Here is a 19,666-nt window from a genome sequence, read left to right on the forward strand (position 1 = left end):
TCTCTGTGCATAAGACCCCAAAGCAAACAATAAAACCAATAAGATTTTTGGGAAATGGCTGTTTGTTTCAGGACTTAGATCTCCACAACTCCTGGCTCAAATTACCCCAAATTTTGGTCACCTACTCTACCCTGCACCTTCCTATGGCACGCCACATTTCAAAGAAAACCAACTAAACATGTTGAGTTTAGAGGAATTAGAAAGGTTGACCTTTAAACAGTTAAGGTTGTGACAAAACCTTAACTATAGTGGTGCTACCACACCACGATACTTATGTCCAAGTGGCCCAGGGAAAGAGGCAGCAAAGCAAACGTATACCCATACATTCTGCTAATTCTCTACCGTCCTCTGTCATGGACTTCCTGTGTCACCCTGGGCAGGTCACTTAGGCTCTTTGGGCCTATAAAATGGGGATAATGCATTTCCCTACCTCCCCGGGGTGCCGTGGGAATAACTACGTTAAAGATTGTGAATGCTTTGAAATCTGATGAAAAGCGCTACAGAAGAAATAGGCATCATTCTTATTTTGTGGAGAGTCACACTCTGGTAGTATTGCTGTAGCAAAGGGATAGGGTTTAACTAGACTGTAGCACAGCGGTTCTCAAACTTTAGCAACCCGAGGACCCCCATTTTGATTTAATTTTTTTTGCAGACCCCCAACCCCTGCTCAGTCCCAGGCCCTGCCCCCACTCCACCCCTTCCCCCAAGGCCCCAACCCCGCCCCACTTCTTCCCACCCCTGCCCCGCCTCTTTTCTCCCCCTCCCCCAAGTGCGCCCCATCCCCGCTTCTCCCCCTCCCTCCCAGTGCCTCCTGCACTGAACAGCTGTTCCCCGGCATGCAGGAGGCACAGGGAGGGAGGGGGAGGAGGGAGGGAGTGAGGGAGAGGAGTTGATCAGCGGGGCTGGCGGACCCCCCGGAGTATCCTCAGACCCCAGTTTGAGAAACACTTCTGTAGTACAATGAACCATGTGTTCCTCCAGCGCAGCTCTTGCTATGTACACTCCAGAATTTGATTTGATAGATACTATCTTGAAAAATAACTTCAAGCCAGATTATGTTCCCCAATGTGACAAGCCTGTAGGAGGGCCAGAGCTTAATGGAAAACCTGGCTCATTCTCACTCTCACCAGTTCCAAGAAATCATCTCATCCGAGGAGTGGGGTTAGCCATACTGGGGAAGGGACACGGCTGACTATCTGCATGGGAACTGTGTGTCTCCGGTAGCAGGGTGCAGTGCATGGTGCTTGGTGGAGGAAGGGTGGAGCAGTATAGATAGGATACTTCAGGCACTTTAATTCCCAGCCTCTCAGCAGCAGGTTGGCTGGCAGCAAGGACTCCCCTGGCTCCTAAAGACTAAGGGAGCCATATTTCAAAATAAAGACTAGGACATTTTTGTGGCATCATTTTTTAGAGTCATAACAGTACTTACATGCTAAACTGTAATGCAATTTCAGTCACACTTTATATTAAGGGTTAATAAATTAATAGATGTTACAAGCATGTTACAGACATGAGTAACGTGCTTCTGTGACAGCCATCATCTTGGCCAACATACTAGGGACCTCCAGAGCGAAAAGCATGAGCTAAAAAGCCAAGACCCTAGAATGCAGCTATCACAGAGTCACATTCTCTGTGGATTAGGCACAAAGGGGTAACCTATAATGCCTGCTCACCAATGGGTCACATATTAACAACTTCTTCTACTGTTATATTTATAGCCATTGATAACTCTTCATTAGAAGGTGTTCTCGGATGGTTATAAGCAACCTACTGGCCTGTTGGGCAGTATTAGACTGATTATTAAAAATCTTTTAATCATGTATTAACTCTTATGATTTACTTATAAATGTATCCTTAATATAAAGAGTGATCATAATGTCTATTGTTTGGCTGTCCCACAGGTTTGCTCCCACCTTACCAGTTACAGCCCTTTGAAATCCATAGTGCCCTTTCTGTCATAAATTATTCACAGAGTGACTTATATGGCAGGAGATGCAACTTCTCTTCCTTGTGAGCCATCCATTTCTTGCTCCTTTCACCCCTTAGGCCTGGTCTACACTGGGGGGTTGGGGGGGAATCAATCTAAGTTACACATACAACTTCAGCTACGTGAATAACATAGCTGAAGTCTATGTACTTAGACCTACTCACTGCAGTGTCTTCACTGTGGTGAGTCGACTGCTGCCGCTCCCCCGTCGACTCTGCCTGTGCCTCTCAAGGCAGTGAAGTACAGGAGTCAACGGGAGAGCGCTCAGGGGTCGATTTATCATGCCTAGACTAGACAAATCAATTCCCACTGGATCGATTGCTGCCCGCCCATCCAGTGGGTAGTGTAGACATACCCTTAGCCTGCCTTTCCTTCATGAGTACTTGGACATGCTCACCTGAGCTCCAGGTGCTGTGTTATTGGATATGGCACTATGTTTCTGCACGGCAAGAAAGTATCAATGTGTGAACCTGAAGTGACCTTACTTCCTAAAAGCTTATGAAATAAAATGGAAGGCCCGAGCAGGCTCATTAAATAATGCATGCTATTTTGCTTATGGCAAAGAGGAAAGGAGCTCAGATGCCCAAAGGCAAAGACACATGGGTAATTTGGACTGAAAAAAAAAAAAGCCTGAGAAAATATTGTGGATATGGATTTCCAAACTATTCCTAAATCCTTAGATCCACTTATTTCTACAAAGAGCCTCACTCTCCCCTTCTCCTCTTCCCCCCCCCCCTGCCAGCATGTACCTCTTCATAATGATTAATAGTGCATTGCTTTCCCCAAAAAACAATATGGAACTATTGTCTACAGGATGTATTTGTAAGAAAAGCAGCAAGCGTGTTAGAAAACTGCTTTGATCACCTGATAGAAGAAATAAGAACCCTTCTCTCATATTTCCAGCTTTGTAAGAAGTCCACAATAGGATTTTTAGGCTGATGCTTGCAAAGTTCAAAACAAAGGCTTTGGCCAAATGCTGGGTGTCGTCATCACTGTCTGATCTAGAGGTCACAGCGGCGGGCCAGATATTCACACATTACAACCGCGTAGTTCAAACTTAATCTAATTCGTGGGTAGCAAATATTGATTCCTTCCTTCTTTTAAAATTCCAGCTTGGAAATAGCCAAGGGTAAATGTTTCACTAAATATCATATTTAGGATTCAATTTGGGCCTTATTCTTCAGTGTTCAATAAGTGAAACTTCCATTGAAACCCATACGTGTATGGGGGCCTTAAATTCCATTTCATGTGGACAGAAGGAGATCTGATTTAAATAAAACTCCCAACTCCCCATTTTTAATAGAGTTTTTCCAGTGACCTCCCAACCCCCAAACAAAAGCAACCCACATTAGTGACTATAGGTAATCCAAATATTTTTTCACATCTTTGAATTCTGTAGTGAGTGCTAGGGATTATAGAAAGATCATAAAGATACCCTCGGTGTAAATGCTATTATGCATCCTACAAAGTACCAGGAGTGTCACATATACTTTGCTCTGAAGAGTCTAAATATTGCTGGAGACAGGTCTGGCCTGAAGAGTTCAGCTCCCAGTCCAGACTCTTCCAGTACTTGAAGGTATTCAGAACCATGTTTTGGTTCATCTCATAATAGACTGGGGCATCTGTGACATTCAGTTTTGGACGAGGATCTGAATTTTTCTAAAGTTCAGGGCTGTTTGGATCAGATTGGTTCAGGCTCCTCACTGATTAACAGAAAGCCTCTCTACAATTTAGAATAACAGATAAAAAATACAAATGAGTGAGAATTGTAATGATGATTCTTGTAACAATGTGTTCATCTTATGGACTACTTTCTGTTTAGCACATAATCACAGTTGATTAATATTGGTCAGCAGCAGTAAGGGTTCTTCTGGCAGCTGGAGAAGTGCCATTCTCCTAAGGAGTATCTCTTTGGGACTCTATTTGCAGAGGTTTAATACAGTGGTGCATTCTAAGGCAACTACAGGATATCCAGAACAGCAGTGTGGGATGGCTGGAGCTAATCTCTTGTTCTCATTCCATTTCCCTTAAACCCAGAAGTCTAACTTGTGATATTTCATTTCCATTTCACAACCGCATACTCCAGTTGCAAAATAACTGGTGGCGGTGATAAGAGAGGGAGTCCTCTTAATCTGTTTTACAATGCTACCATAAACCTATCGGCTGTCTCTAGTTTTCATATGCACCCATCACCCTGGAATCTAAGGAGCAAGGAAAATGAAGGAGCAAAAACCCTAATGATGAACATTTCCAGTTGTGTCCTAACCATTAGACAGAAGACAAGACTCCTGGATTCTATTCTTAGATCGTAAACTCTTTGGGGCATGAACCATTTTTTCATTCTGTTTGTACAGCACCTAACACAATGGAGTCCTGGTCCATGACTAGGGCTCCTAGGTGTTTCCATAATACAAATAATATACTAAGCTATTCCACTGACTTTCTACAGGACCTTGGGTGAGTTACTTAGCTGACTCATCTGCAAATCTGGTGTTTTGATGGAATACCTGCCTCAGAGGTGCTGCAAGGCTAATGTACATGTTTACAAAGCGCCATGGGAGCCCCCAGTGAAAGTTGCTATATTCTCAGTACTTTGTGACCCTTTAGGCATCAAGTCAGGAAAAACAATGCCAATCCAGCAAACATGGGTAAAAGCAACTATCATTTCAATTTACAGCTGGGATCAATTAGATTTTAATCTACCAAGTATGTACAGTAATTAACAATAATACTTGGCACTTTTATAACATCTTCCATCAGACAATTTTAAAGCACCTTTAAAATGTTAATGACCAATCAATACCTATGCAACAGGGAAGGGATGTTACAGCTTCTCAGCGGAATGAGTTTTGTTAGACACCTGCACAAGAAAGAAAAAGGCAAAGCAGCATCATGTGGGTTGTGTTACTGAATTAATCAGCCTGCAATTGACCAATTTTCTACCTATGAACACAAGAAATATAATTATTTTTAGGTCATATGAATGAGAAACTATTATGTTCACAGCTACTGTATATCCCAGGTGTGAAGACAACAGATACAAGTTTAACTATTAAATGCAGAAATTCAGGTCTCAGTAACATTGAAATTGTGACTCAAAGCCAAGAAATTCAAAGATATTGGCTAACACCCACACAGTTGCAGGAAAAGACAAGTTTCATCCCCAAGTGAATTTTTTCCCCAAGTTATAAGTCCCTAAACTTAGCTTTTAAATGTTGCTTGTAACACAACCTTTAATCACAAAGTTGTAATTGCAGTACATAATATTAATACTAAACTAAATGTTTCCAAAGTTCTGAACTTCCCAGGGCTTCTACAGATCCCTGCATTCAAGTTTGGTAAAATACCCAGGAAAGAATAATTTACCTTGGAGGGCGGGCCTAAATACCTCCAAGGATCTAGGCTGTGGTGACTAGGGACAATATGCAGAGCTGTAGGTCTACCTGAAATAATGAATCAAATGTTCTGGTCAAATGCACAATAAGACCTGGCTCTGATAACATGAGATCAAATACTTGATCCATCTTCACCATGCTGTCAGTTAATATGAAAAGGAATGTTGCTTAATCATTAGAGCAAAGAACTTGTATCAAGACTGGTGGGGCCTTATTCTTCGACAGAGTAACAGAGTGGAAAATTAGGCCCCTGGATTCTATTCCTGGTGCAGAAAATGTGTATAAAGTGCTCTGAGATCCTTGGATGAAAGGTGCTAAGTGCCTAAACATTAAAGACACCTGCCTATTCTAATAAAAAGATTAGAGATTTCCAAAGTCAATGAGGTTGTCAGGCTGAGATGCTGCTTCTTTACACTACAGAAGAATTGGTGGGGTCCCAAATCCTGCACTGTTACACTGATGTCGTACAACTAATCTCAATAGGGTTGCATTGATGTGTCATAAAAGAGGGCAAAATGTGGCTTGGTAGGGCCTGATTTTCCGAGGTGCTGAGTACCCCATAGCTCCCACTGACTTCATCTTTGAGAAGCTCAGCCCTTCTCAAAGTCAGACCCCTAATCTCATCTTTCATTGCGATACATGGTCTGTCACTCTGTGGTCATCAGAAAACGAGGGGGGTACTGACAAAGGGCACTAAGATTTGACTCTTTCATTGTACCTTGTTTGGAAAAGGTTTAAAGCTAAAGTAAAACTTTTCTGAAGCACCATGAGATTCACTGACAATGGCAGGAGCTGCAGGTCTCAAAAGTTGAATCCTGTTGATTATGTTCATTATAACAACACGTGGGGAGCTATGGCAGCACGGACTGAATAATCACTGGAACACAACTGTTTATGAACAGTTGGCCTTCAGAAAGACCTGAGTGTCAGGCAAGAGCTTCACACCCCCATCATAAAAACCCTACATCTTTTCTACCTATAAAGGCACTGTGGATTTAGGAGGCTGGAGGGAAATGGGTGAATTAATGTGCATAAGGCACTTGGTTGTGTACAGAGGGAGTGGGCAAAGGAAACAATTCCAATATGAAAAACTTTTTGGAAGGGAGTCAAATAAAGAAAACTCATGAGCCAGCACTTTGTTCTGATGAGCTTGAAACAGCAGCAAAAGCACAAGGCTGGCCAGTTTGCATATGTATTGCCAACAAGAAGTCAAGAAAGAAACAAAGTTGGCAATGAACCAAGTTATTGTATTGACAGTAACAGAGGAAAGTCCCTTGGAACTCGGCCGCGGCCTCACATCCTACCATGTGAGCAGACAACATTCTGGTTCAAAAATTGTGCCAGCACCAATGGCTTCAATACACCTGGCTCCAAGCTTGTGGAATTCCCTTTTTGCACACCAGCATTCTCAGACCTGGCTTACAACGGGCCTTTACTCTAGTTATTTTCTGAATCTTTGTGGCACGGTTACTCTGTCGTGCTGTTTGATATTCTTGTTGAGTAAGTTCCTGCCTCTCCCTCAAGGCCTGAGTCAATGGGGTTTGTGCCAAGAACACAGGGATTGGAATCAACCTCCAGCACAGGCAGGCAGGGTGCAGGGTTGCTCCACAGTCCCTTTGTGGTCACTATTTTTGCTTCAGGGATAGTGTTTGAAATCCCTACAGATACCTTATGTGGGCGTTTGTGGTCACTAGCTCTGTGTAATTGTGGACCCATGGGCTACACCCTGGTCCTTTCCCGAGCCAATGCTCTCTCGTAGCCAGAGAAAGAGAATCATGGTGGAACAATGTGGGGAGTGGAAAATAGTTTTCAAAAAGGGGGAAATGTTGAGAAATTTGGCACACATCCCTTCACCTCTACATTCAAGGACTATATGGCATTACACAGAAGAGACCAGAGGGACAGTGTGGGCATGATAAGGGGTCTGATGCTGCAGTCCTGACCCAGACAAAACCCTCCTTGACTGCTGTGAGATTTTTGCCTTACGAACAGAGCTGCAGGGTCACACCCTCGATAAAACTGACTTACCCTAAAGAAGGCTATTAAAAAGTGACTACTGTATTACAAAATACGATGGCCAATACAATAACAGCACAGAAACCCCCTATTCCATAACTGCTACCAAGCCAGAGTGTATCACTGAGTCAGGGGCGACAGATTCTGCCTAAATGTGGGGGACCCACAAGGCCCTGCCCCCTTTGTGGCCCCACCCCTGCCTCATCTCTGCCCCGAGGCCCCACCCTCTCCAAGCCAGAAGTCAGAGATGGGCCTGGGAGCCCAAGCCCCTCCACCTGCCTGGGATGGAGGGGGGGGTCCAAAAGCAGCCCCCCATGCCCTAGGCCCCCCATCCAGGGCAGGTGGAGGGTCTGCAGCTCCCCACAGCTGCCCAGGCTCCCCATCTGGGTTTCGCTTCTGGCCTGGCTGGGGTGCAGGGCCTTGGGGGGGAAGAGGAGGAGAAGGGGACTGGGCCCCTGGCGAAAAGTGGGTGGTCCAGGCCTGTCCACTTTCAAAAATTGGGAGGGCTATAGCCCCTTGGCCCCCCTGTTCACTGAGTACATCTACACTAGTGCCTATGTCAGAATCCTGACAAGGGCCGTCAGGACCAAGGGTCAGAGCAAGGTCAAACCAGAGGCTGAGAGGAGCAGAGGAGTTTGTAATCAAGTTCTAGGCCAGGATTGATACTAAGGATCAGAGTCTATTACAGGGTCTGGAGGTGAGGTCAAAGCCAATAGAACAAGAACAAGGAGCAGGACTGACTGTGGCAGCTATAGAAGCTCCACACTGTTGCCTGGATACTTCCTGGAAAGCCCCTTGGGTTTATATAGGGTGAGGGAGCTAATCAGGAGCCATGAGGCTGCTGCCTGTCAGATCTCTTGAGGCAGCACTTCCCATAGTCTGTGTCAACAGCAGGTCATGAATAGTGGTGTACAAGCTGGTTATAGCTGCTGTGGGGTGGCAGAATGGAGATGGGCAGGCCTGGGTTTGAGACCTCCTGGGCCTTACACTGGTCATATGTCCATGCCTGTGGTTGTGCCATCACCCCACTATTGTCCACACCTAAACCCCAGAAGCATATGTCAGAGGGGAAGTAAACTAGCATGTCTGAGGGTTGTGGGTAAGTACATGCCACATCTGTGGCACAGCCCCATACCTGTGCCAGTTTTTAGTGTGAATGGGATATGTGACAGTCTGTACCCCTATGTTCACCCCTTTTTCAAGACTATGATACATTTTGTGCATAATTTGCTGGTCATTATTGTCCTGGTAAAATATGTGTGGCAACATTGTATGTAAAGTTATAAAATTCTACTGTATAACATTAGTGAGATATGTTCCAAGTTTACAAAAGCAGCCACAAACCAGTTCCTCCAAGACAAAAGGCAAACTGACTCCTCAGCCAGGTGTCAATGAAATCAAATGGACATTCACCTGGTTAACGAGGCTGTTCTTTGACAGAAAAAAGGATGTGTGGGTGAAATTTACATCTTAGCAAAGAAACAGCTGGAGGTTCCCATCCCCACAGACTTTCTGTCTCCTGAACCCCAGCTGGAGATCATTCTCAAAGAAGAGTAAAAAGTGTAAGAGTGGGAAACAGACACCCCAAGTTATTCTTCCCTGTCTCTATACACAGCAGCCACAACACTTGAGGAACAAAGAAAGAGCTTTGGACTGAGTAAGGGATCCTGTCTGGAATCAGGATCCCTTATTGGAATTCAACCAGTAAGACTGCTGAAGCATGTGGTGAGAGAGACATTTGCTTGAATTCACTTAGCTTGTTGAGAGTTAGATATTAGTTGCATTTTACTTTTATTTTCTTGTAACCAATTCTGACTTTTATGCCTCATTACTTGTAACCTCTTAAAATCTATTTTTCTGCAATTAATAAACTTGTTTTATTGTTTTAGCTAAACCAGGGCTTAGATTAAAATGTTTGGGAAACTCCATTGTGCATATAATTTTCTATTAATAAAATGATGGACTTGTGTTAAAATGAGCTTGTGTTGTCCAGGATTGGGCTGGGTAGTACAAGATGCACATTTCTGGGGGAAGTCTGGGACTGGGAATTTGCTGGTTTTTCTCTGCAGTGTAATTCAAGAGTGGCTGGCCATAGCATTCAGACCGTATAGCTGTAATTTACATGCTGGAGGCTGTGTGTGAGCAGACCAGATGTGGTCGCTCTCACAGCAAAGCAGTGTAAAAGGCATCTCAGGTTGGAGAACTGCAAGGGAGGACACACAGCTGTTCATCAATCCAGAGTGTACCCTAGGTAATGTCACAGTGTAAGGGGCATGTACCGGGTCTCAAATTTCAATAGTTCTTTCCAACAATTTCCTGACCCCTACCCAGTCTATACAGGTCCCTGTCCCCCTGTTTTCACTGTACAGGAAGACAAATGACTCCAACAGTCACTCCAGGAGGGCTCATCATACATGTTCTTTCTAGGAGGAGCTTGACGGGGTGATGTCAAGGGCTCACAGTACAAAACCTCAAGTGGCTCACAACCCACTCATCAACCGTACCGGGCTTCATTGTCCAATGGGATGCTGATGAGGGCCAGGGCAAGGAGAAAACAGGTACCACAGAGGATGCCTTGGAAGACCTACAGGATGAGGAGCCTATGATTCTGCATCTCTGCCCAGAGGAGCCAGTTGAGGAAGCCCTGCACTGACGAACCCAAGAAGGACCTGGAGTTGTGGCAGGAACCAGAACCTGCTGAAGCTGGTACGTTACAATGGACCTCCACCCTCCCCGCCAATATCCCCTCTTGCTCTGGTGCTAAATTCCTAATTTTAATACACTGAGCATTTGAAGTACTGTGCACTGACTTTTTCTTCCTGGATAACATGCCACACATTGCTATGCCTTTGTGAGTTTAAACTAAAGCCACAGCACTGTCATGCCTTATCCCCTTACCGGACTTCTCCAAATTTCCCCCCTCCATCCAGTCCCCACTCCACTCACCCCAAAATGGCAATGAGAAGAGATTCATTAAATACCACTTACTCACCACGATTAATATTAACAACAAGGGGGAAGAAAGAAAGCCTAACTAGGGAATGAACAGGTTAAAGAATATTTAGATAAGTTAGATGTATTCAAGTTGGCAGGGCCTGAAGAAATTCATCCTAGTGTACTTAAGGAACTAGCTGCTGTGCCAAGAGGTGTGTACATATGGAATCCCTGATTTCCCTTGTCTCAGGACCAGTGTGCATGTAGATGGGGCCCGGCTTCCTGTAATGAGTTTGTAAATCAGTCTTGTCCTGAGCCAACTCAGGACAGAAGCACTCCCCTTTACTCTCACAAACATTATGGCATGTGCAGCAGGTGACAATTATACAAAGAGCATTTGCCACATCCAGACGAGTACATAGGCACCGCAAATGAGATTTCAGTCTACCAAACACACACTCTACAACCATTCTGCAGCTAATGAGCTTGTAATGAATTCCCTTTTTTCCAGAGAGACTGATGTCAGGGTATGGTTTCATGAGCCCACTTAGGAGCGAGTATGCAAGGTCCACCAAAATAATAGTTGGCACAGACATACCATGCAGAACAATTTCATTTCTGGGGAATAAAGTCCCTTCTTTCCCTTTCAAGTACAATCCTGATCTCCTCAGCGCTTTGGTGTCATGAACTTTTTCAGTGTTTCCCACAAAGATATTCATGAATCTGTGATCCACTAAGCCTTTCAGAACAAGTGAATAGTAACAGTTTGGGTTCACATACTCACTCACCCCTTGTGGTGAGCAAAGTATTGGGATATGGATGCCATCGATGACCCCTGCACAGTTCAGAAACCCCATCCTCTCAAATCCAGCTATTGTTTCTTACTGCAACCACCCGTGGGTAAATCACAGTGTTAACTGCCTCACAGATTTGCACAACTATAAACCTACAGTGGATTTTGCAACCCCAAAGTGGTTTGCAACGGACCTACAGTTGTTTGGTATTTTCAGCTTCCACAGGGCAATAGCCATTTGCTTCCCCACCGGCGTGTGGCTTCCCTGAATCACATGTCCTGGCAGTGGAGGTTTGGTGCAAGCGCCTCACACAGCTCCATGAAGGTCTGTGTCTTCATTCAGAAGTTCTGAAGTCCCTGTTCTTCATCCAAAGTTTCCAAAATAATGTGATCCCACCACACCGTGCTGGTTCTCCTGCACCAGAAGTGATGGTCTACCCCATACTGGCATTCACCATAACAGTACCATGTGAGCTAAATAAATTGTCATTGACACTCAAGGTCAGCCATCACTGACATGTCAAAAAGTTCTGCCCAAATTCCATTCAGCATGCCACCAATGGTCTACTCCACTGCCTAAAAATGTGTCCTGCAACACGGAGCAGGAGCAGGAGCAGAACCAGATCATCATCTCATTGCTCCATTATCTTCAAGTCAGTGTGGCCGGGAATAACAGTGAGGGGTGACTTGATCAGGAACTGTGTGAGGTGGGGGACAGTACCGATAAGACACAGCAAAGCAGTTCCTAGACACACAGAATCCTGGGATGCTGTCCCTGAAATGGTAGCTCTAACATTGCGTAACAACAGCGGCAGTGTGGACACGAGTATATGCATGTACACAGCATTATACCTGTGTCCAGTCCAGCATAACGTCAACACTCAGCGTGGGTATGGGGAGCATGTACAGGCATGTGCCTGAGTCAGTACTCAAGCATGCTCACCAGTGTAGACAAAGCCTTTGTGTACAGCCCAGAAAAGGAAATTAGTTGACCCCTTTGCAAAATACACTGTCCATTTAAAGCAGAATGTCCATTTCTTTTTTTTTTCTTTTTGAGAACGACCTATCTTTGTTTAAAACTTTTCTTTATCCTTCTCCTAAGGATGCAGGGCCTGTTGGAGTAGGGGTCATGGGCCTTTCACTCAACCTTTTATTCCAAATGCTATTTTTTTCCATTTAAATTCACTCCCGCTCCTCCCTATGCACAATCATTTTGTGTAGCACAACAAAAGGGGTCTGACAACCTCCTCTGAGAGCACTTTTTTATTTTACTGTCATCCCGAATAACTTTTCACTTTGTTAACTTCTTTTCTCCATCCAGGAAAAATGAGGGATTCATAGCTTTGGTAGCTGTTCTCTATTCTACATACACCGATCCTCTTTTGAATGCTTCTGTGCATTGTGTTAGATGAATACACAATGGGTACAAGCTTCAAGGGAGTGAAGTCAGTGGGTAAAATTTTCAAAAATGCCTTAGTAACCTAGGATTTTAAGGCCCATTTTCAGGAGCTTAAGTACCACTGTGTTCATGTACAGTGCTGCAGTTGCATCAGTGAAGGTGCTCCTACGCCGACAGGAGCGCTTATCCCGTTGTTGTAGTTAATGCACCTCCCCGAGAGGCTGTAGCTAAGTTGGTGGGAGAAGCTCTCCCACCAATATAGCGCAGTCAATGGGGTGGAGGGTTAGGTTGGTATAAATAAGTTGCTCAGGAGTGAGGATTTTTCATACCCCTGAGCCACATAGTTAGACCAATATAGGTATGTAGTGCAGACCTGTCCTAAAGGAGTGCAGAACACAGATCTTTTATAGGGCAGGACTAGATTAGGGAATCCACTCAGCAAGAGTTAACAATGGCCCCACAGAAAAAGCCCTCAGTAGCAAACACCAATTCTGTGATTTAGCCTCCCCTCAGTCATGTTGTCACACACAGGTAGGTACCAATGCTGCAAACACTTATGAAAGGAACTCAATGCATGTGAACAGACCCATTAGTTCATTCACCTGGGTAAAGTTACTCACCTGTGTAGTCAAGGACACAAACTTCTCAGCTCCTACTCTACCCCCCAGCCCTTCCTCGTTTCACCCATGTAATGCTAGATTACCCATACTCTACGCAGATGGCATCATTTCACCTCATGAGTGGTGTGAGTGAGATTTTTAAAAGCACAAATGGCAGTTGGGTGCCTAGCTCTGAGAGTGAGGCATTTGCAAATCTCCCCCTGGTTCACTGCAACCCAGCTCAGTATAAATGGGGCCCGTTTTACTTTGATTATTAGGAAAGCACTTTTTGTCCCTTTCAAACTCTGGGTCTGATCTTGTAAGACCTTCTGTACCTTCTGTGAGCCGCTCTGTCCCCTCACCTCGCATGGATTTCAATGAGAGTTGAGGGCACTCAGCATTGACGGTGGATTTAGAGAAAGGCAAGGTTGTCAATTACAACTGAATCCTCTCCTTGTGGGATCCTTCACTTGGCTTGAAGATCAGGGGGAGTTTTAACATAGTTCTCTCGCATGGAGCCCCCAGTTCATCTGCTGACTGGGGGCCTTTATTTTTAAGCTCAGCAACAAATAGGAGGTGCCTAGCACCTTGCAGGATCAGGGTCTGCAAGAGGGACAAAGAGATAAATTGACCAAGGATCAGGATTAGGGAAGAAAAAAAAATCAAGATTAAACAGGACCCAGCGGCAAAGCAGGGAAACCCAAAGTGAGAAGAGAACATGTAGACCTCGAAGGATAAAAGAGGGAAAATATTCCATTCCTCTGAATAAACATAATAAAATTACAGCCTAAACAGTCCTCCAAGATAATCCAAGGAAATTTTCTCCCCGTATTGTTTCATAAAGAGATATATTCCTATCGCAATAAAAGCTTTTGTCTTCTTGAAACTGTTGCAGCAAATCTCTTAGTGCAATTGTAAAATCTGTGGCTTTGGGTGCTCTGAGAAGTGCTTTGTGTGAGTGTGTGTGTGTGATCTTTCTGCTCTGAAACTCAGTGCAGCAGAGGGTGTCTTATTAATTATTGGCTGGCCTATCTCTTAAGCCTTTTAAAGGGTAGTAGGTGAGCTGGCAAAGTAGTTAATACAGTGCCGCTGGCACCTATTAAAAACGCCATGGAAGAAACCGTCTGGTGTGATAAAACAATTTGGAAACAAAAAAGCTTCTGTTTTATATTGATTTGAGGGTGGAGGAGCTTCACCTTGGCAACTTTCCAAGTATGAGTTAACACACCAGGCTGCATCCTGCAACCACTTACACAGGTGACTTCACCCAGAGACATCTACATAAGTGTTTGCAAGATCAGGCCCCAAATAGGAACAAAATGGCGCTTCAGTCAGGCTATTCCTTATCTTTATTTCAGAGGCTTGTCCTATATGTCCTGGCATGTAATGCTCCATTTCGACCTAAGGGATGTGTGTGTATCTATACGCATGTACATATACCAGGGGTCAGCAACCTTTCTGACGTGGTGTGCCGAGTCTACATTTATTCACTCTAATTTAAGATTTTGCGTGCCAGTAATACATTTTAATGTTTTAGAAGGTCTCTTTCTATGAGTCTATAATATATAACTAAACTATTGTTGTATGTAAAGTAAATAAGGTTTTTTAAATGTATAAGAAGCTTCATTTAAAATTAAATTAAAAAGCAGAGCCGCCCGGAGCAGTGGCCAGGACCCAGGCAGTATGAGTGCCACTGAAAATCAGCTCGTGTGCCACCTTCAGCACGCGTGCCATAGGTTGCCTACCGCTGACATATACTATATACATATAAAGATAAGAATTCATCTTCAAAGCATGGATTTTATTCTTACAATAAAATTTGCCACACTTGTTCAGGTGAAAGTCAGGGGACAAATGAAGCCCACAGAGTTTTCATCATTGCCAGTCACAAGCATCAAAAATCTAGAATCAAACCCACTAAAAATCATGAGACTGGGTTAAAATTTATGAGATTTTACAATAAATGATACATTTGGAAAGTCTATTTATTGGCCTTCTGGTGCCTTTAGGGTGCACTCTAGTCACAATTTCAGGCATGAGGGCTAAAAACTCAGCTTTCCTTAAAAAACCCGCAATAATAATCATTAAAAAAATTCCTGTGAAATCACCTGGAGCACACACCAATCATCATGAGACTTGGGGGCCAAAATCACAAGAACTGAGAACACTTAGGTCTCCAGTGCAGAATGTAGCCATCCTAACTCTACGTGCGCCATATGAAAACTACAGGTCTCATCAGATCATGTCATCAAGTTTTGCATGCTAGGGACACCCCCCCCCCCAGTTTCTGCAAGCTTCCCTCCATATTAAAAATGAATGCAGTCCATGGACATGGTGTCAAACTCTGTGGGCCACATTTCGCTGACAGGTTACACTTAGCTCTACTCTGTTCAAACTGCCTGTCAGGAATAATATTTGGACTTGGAAGATGACATCCTGCCACTGAATTAACAATAATCTGCAGCCTTCCATTTAGATCAAGTTAGAGCCAGGCACACTCTGGGATGCGGTGGGCTGCACCTCTGCATTACGGGGAGATGTTTTTGTTTATTTTTAGGTTATAAATCTAAATAAAATAATTAAGTCAATGCAAGGTGGCTGCAATCCACCCAACTTAATAGCTGACAATGTGACCATAAAATAGAAAGTTTAGAGACGCGGCTATTACAGAATGCGTGTTGGCAATAAAACAAGCAAAGCAATGCAGGGCTACACATCTACATTTTTACAGGGGAAGTCAAAGTCCTTTAAAACTTGTGTTTATTTAAGGTGGTTGGTTTTTTTCTCTTTTTACCGTTGATGTCATTGCTAGTATAAGCCTTTTATGGTCATCACTTAATAGTTGTCTCTCTGTTTCAAAATCAACAAAGAGCAAAGAAAAAGACGAAAGAAAGGAAAAAAAAAAGCCCCTGCTTCCTCCTTGGGAAATGGTGTAGGTTCATGGAGGAAGCTGTCTTCCTGTTTTCTCCATAATAGCAGCTTTGCACGGTTTTAGCAAGTCCTATGACTCTAAGCCTCCTCAATATGGTGTACGTTCCTCTAAACATCTGGCTGCTTTTTTACTGCAAGGATAAAACACATTTATTTTCCACAAACCGTACAGAATATTACTTGCCTAGCATATGATCTGCTGGGTCCCTAAAAGTAAAAATATACAATGAGATCAATAGACTCATGTCTGTGTTGTAGTAGTGTCAACAGGATTAACTCTGCAATTATAATGGAATGTGGCCCAGACTCCCCCACCCCTCGTTTTTATTTTTAATCATAAGTGTTCTCCTTGATACAAACTTGTGTCTGACATCCTGAAATAAAAAATAATTCCAACTCAAGACTGCTTTGTACATTCAAGTCAGATCCAAAGATACTCTATCAGTATTTTTTCCTGGGCCTATATATATATTAAAGACCACCATTTGGAAGGGAACACCTTTTTTTACTTCGTTTAGAAGCCATCTTTCTCATTTATCCGTGTGATGCTAAAAAACAAAGCTCATACCATACAGTTCAGAGCACTGTACATTAGCAAAGAAAAGAGAGTTCCTTTACTATCTAATGGCAGTCTGGTTGCAACATCAAATCTCAGTGGGGAGGGCAGTCAAGCAATAAACCCGGAAAAAAACATTATAAATCAACAGATCTTGTAAGCTTCCCATTCCAAGTGCTGTTATTTTTAGACATACTACAGGCAGGGGTAAGCAACCATGTTGCAGAGTGCTTCACCAAAAAGTTTTAATTTTTTCCCTCAGTGTTTCACCTGCTGCCTGAAATTATATATAATTTTATTGCAAACAACAAGCCTCAAAATGGTCTATAGCTGATATTCTGAAAGATCTGACAAGAGACTAGCTACAGTTATTTGGTCCGTCAATTGCAAACATCTTGCAGCCCTTATATTTGTGCCGTTTCCACTTAAGCAAAGAGTTTTTATGCTCAAAGTTTGCAGGAATTAAAACTAAAACTGTTGCACCTTTTACAACAGCAGTGCCCCAACTTTTTACCTCGCGCATCCCCTTACCCCAGTCTGCCCTCCCTCCTGCCCCCCACAAGCTGGGGCCGGGAGCGGGGCCACGGCTCCGGGGAGGGGGGGATGTGGACAGGGGTAAGGGGGCCAATCTGGGGCCACAGATGGGGGTGGGGTGGGGTGGGGGCGGAGCTGGGAGCGGAGCCAGCAGCCGGGGCCAGGAGTGGAGCTAGGTGGCACTTCCTCCCCATCACCCATGGGAGCTGGCCCGGGCCCCAGCTGTGGACCCCCGAACGTCCCTCCGTGCCCACTTAGGGGGGTGCACCCCACATTTTGGGGAACTCTGTTTTAGAAGGGCAATACGGCTGAATTCTGCTGTCTTTATATTAAGGAGAACTCCCACAGGAGTCAGCGGGTGCTTTGCTCACTTATGACTCAGTTCAGCCAAGCATATAAGTATGTTCTTAAGTTTAGGCATGTGCCTGAGTTCCACTGACGTCAACGGGAATTAAGTATATGCACAAGTGTTTTGCTGATTCAGGGATGGATTGCTGATTCAGACACTTAAGGGCTGCAGGATCTGACCCTGAATTTAAATAAAGACTAAGAACCTGGAAGTGAATGGGTCACATTCTACTCTCATTGGAAATTTGCAATAAAGGCAAAATTTGGCCCAGATGGACTAGAAACAAAAGTGAAACTGACGAGTTTACTTCATTGCCCCAGCTGAGAGAAATACAAAAGGCAGAACAAAATAAACAAAAAACACAGGACAGTAAAATTGGCCAGATCCTTCTCCAAAGGCAAAATCACACTGATACCAGTGAGATCAGATCTGGCAACCTAGATTCTAAAACTTCTTAGGGACAGATCATGGTTCATCCCATTAGTCATTCCCTTTCCTCTCTCACGCCCATACCATGGTACCTCCAGTACCAATGTGAGAATGGAAGTAGGCCCTGCAAAGCCACTTACAAGGCAGAAAGGGGTGGAGACTGGGCAGAGGCATACCTCCTCCCCTTCCTCCTGTATAAACCAGGTACAGACTCAGAGCAGTTTTTTTCCCTCATCAAAGAAGCAGGGTACCTGAGAGTCAAATTGTGACTCTTGGATCCTGACTCTGGGTTGCTACCCCGATACACACAGAAAATTAACTCAAAATCTAACCCCAATTTAAAAAAAAATCGTCCTGAAAACATGATATTTTTAATGATAATGTCCATGCAATATAGTTATGCGGAGAGTAATTCACAAGAACTAAACAATATGCATCTCTCTTTACCCCGATATCTAAGAAGAGCCACATAAGTGTTTGACATAGATTACCATCTATATGCCTTAATACAAATTACACACTGAATGTGTAAATCATCAACAATTTAGATATTAATGCTACTTGCTCAGACGCCCAGGGCACATCTAATCTAGCTTCTGCTACAGTTAAATATAAGCTATTCATTTGAATACAAAGGTAGAAATTCAGAAAGTTATCCATGCCTGAATAGCTCTGGATCCCAGACAGTTAGAGCCACAAAGGAAGGCACAAATGCAGAGTAGATAGAGTCTTCCTCATAAGTTTAGGGTGCATTTTTTTTTAACTTCTGCCAGTCCCACTGCAGTATGAAGGACCAGACAGGCCCAGCTCCTGAAACAAACACACCAAAGGATACTGAAGTGAGTGTCAGCCTCCTCAAACCAGTGATCCCCAGCCTGTGCTGAAGAGACAGCCTAATACCTATTGAGATCTGGGAGCAGGCGGGCATCTGAAGGTCCCTTCCACAGCCTATGGGGCGGAGCGACAGAACCTGGGCTCATATGATTCTGGGGAACAACTAATAAGAAAACAGGAATGGTAGTAAGGGCATAGGGCCAGAAGTAGGGAAACTGAGGGGGACACCAAGCAGAGAATCCCAGACTGCACTCACTGCTCCTCAAAGATATCTAAGGAGCCAGCTGATGTGGCTTAGAGGAACTCTGACTGGATACGTGATTGAAGGGAGGAACAGAAATAGGCTCCAGAGTCGCAGAGCACATCTCCACCCAGCATGCTCCTCCTAGTTTTATAGATGGCCACTTTGGCCAGCACCAGAAGATTGACAAGGAGGTCTCGTGACTTTGTGGGGCCCCGGACAGGGTGTGCGTAGATCAGGAGGTGCGGGAACAAGTGCACCTCGGGGAGCTGAGACTAGCAGTCATTCCGTATAGGGTATGTTCTGATCTTTTTGCAAGGAGATTCATAGTATGCAGCTTCACAGCAGTCTTGAGAGCCATGAGAGTCAAACAGCTGCACTGCGATGACTAAGGAAATACCTCCAACTAGTGTGTGCTCGTTTTTGGAATGTACAATTTTAAGCCATCAGCTATAGAGAAGTGAACTGAAGATCGGGAAGGAAAATATGATGGTGTCCTCCATTTTCCCAGTCCATTGCCACAGACACAGATGCATGCGCTTCCTTTAATCTAGCAGCAGTGAGAATTTTGGCTCTGGGATTCCCTTGAGCCCTCTCCCCACAAACTGGAGAACTTCCTAAGACCATTCATTTCCTGCCGGACCTGGATCCCAAGTGTTCTTTTTTCCC

At 44.1% G+C, this 19,666-nt stretch overlaps 1 protein-coding gene and 1 long non-coding RNA gene across 2 annotated transcripts in view; one reads left to right on the top strand and one right to left on the bottom strand.

Annotated features, from left to right (window-relative positions):
* Positions 1 to 19,666, bottom strand: part of MAML2 (mastermind like transcriptional coactivator 2) — a 267,559-nt gene that overhangs the window by 147,579 nt on the left and 100,314 nt on the right. The window lies entirely within an intron of this gene.
* LOC120383427 lies at positions 8,368 to 10,066 on the top strand. The gene is made up of 3 exons (XR_005588474.1): positions 8,368 to 8,497; positions 9,014 to 9,123; positions 9,826 to 10,066. It is a non-coding gene; the product is annotated as an uncharacterized LOC120383427 (long non-coding RNA).

This window comes from Mauremys reevesii, linkage group 1, assembly GCF_016161935.1.
Source record: "Mauremys reevesii isolate NIE-2019 linkage group 1, ASM1616193v1, whole genome shotgun sequence".
Classification (NCBI taxonomy): Eukaryota; Metazoa; Chordata; order Testudines; family Geoemydidae; genus Mauremys; species Mauremys reevesii.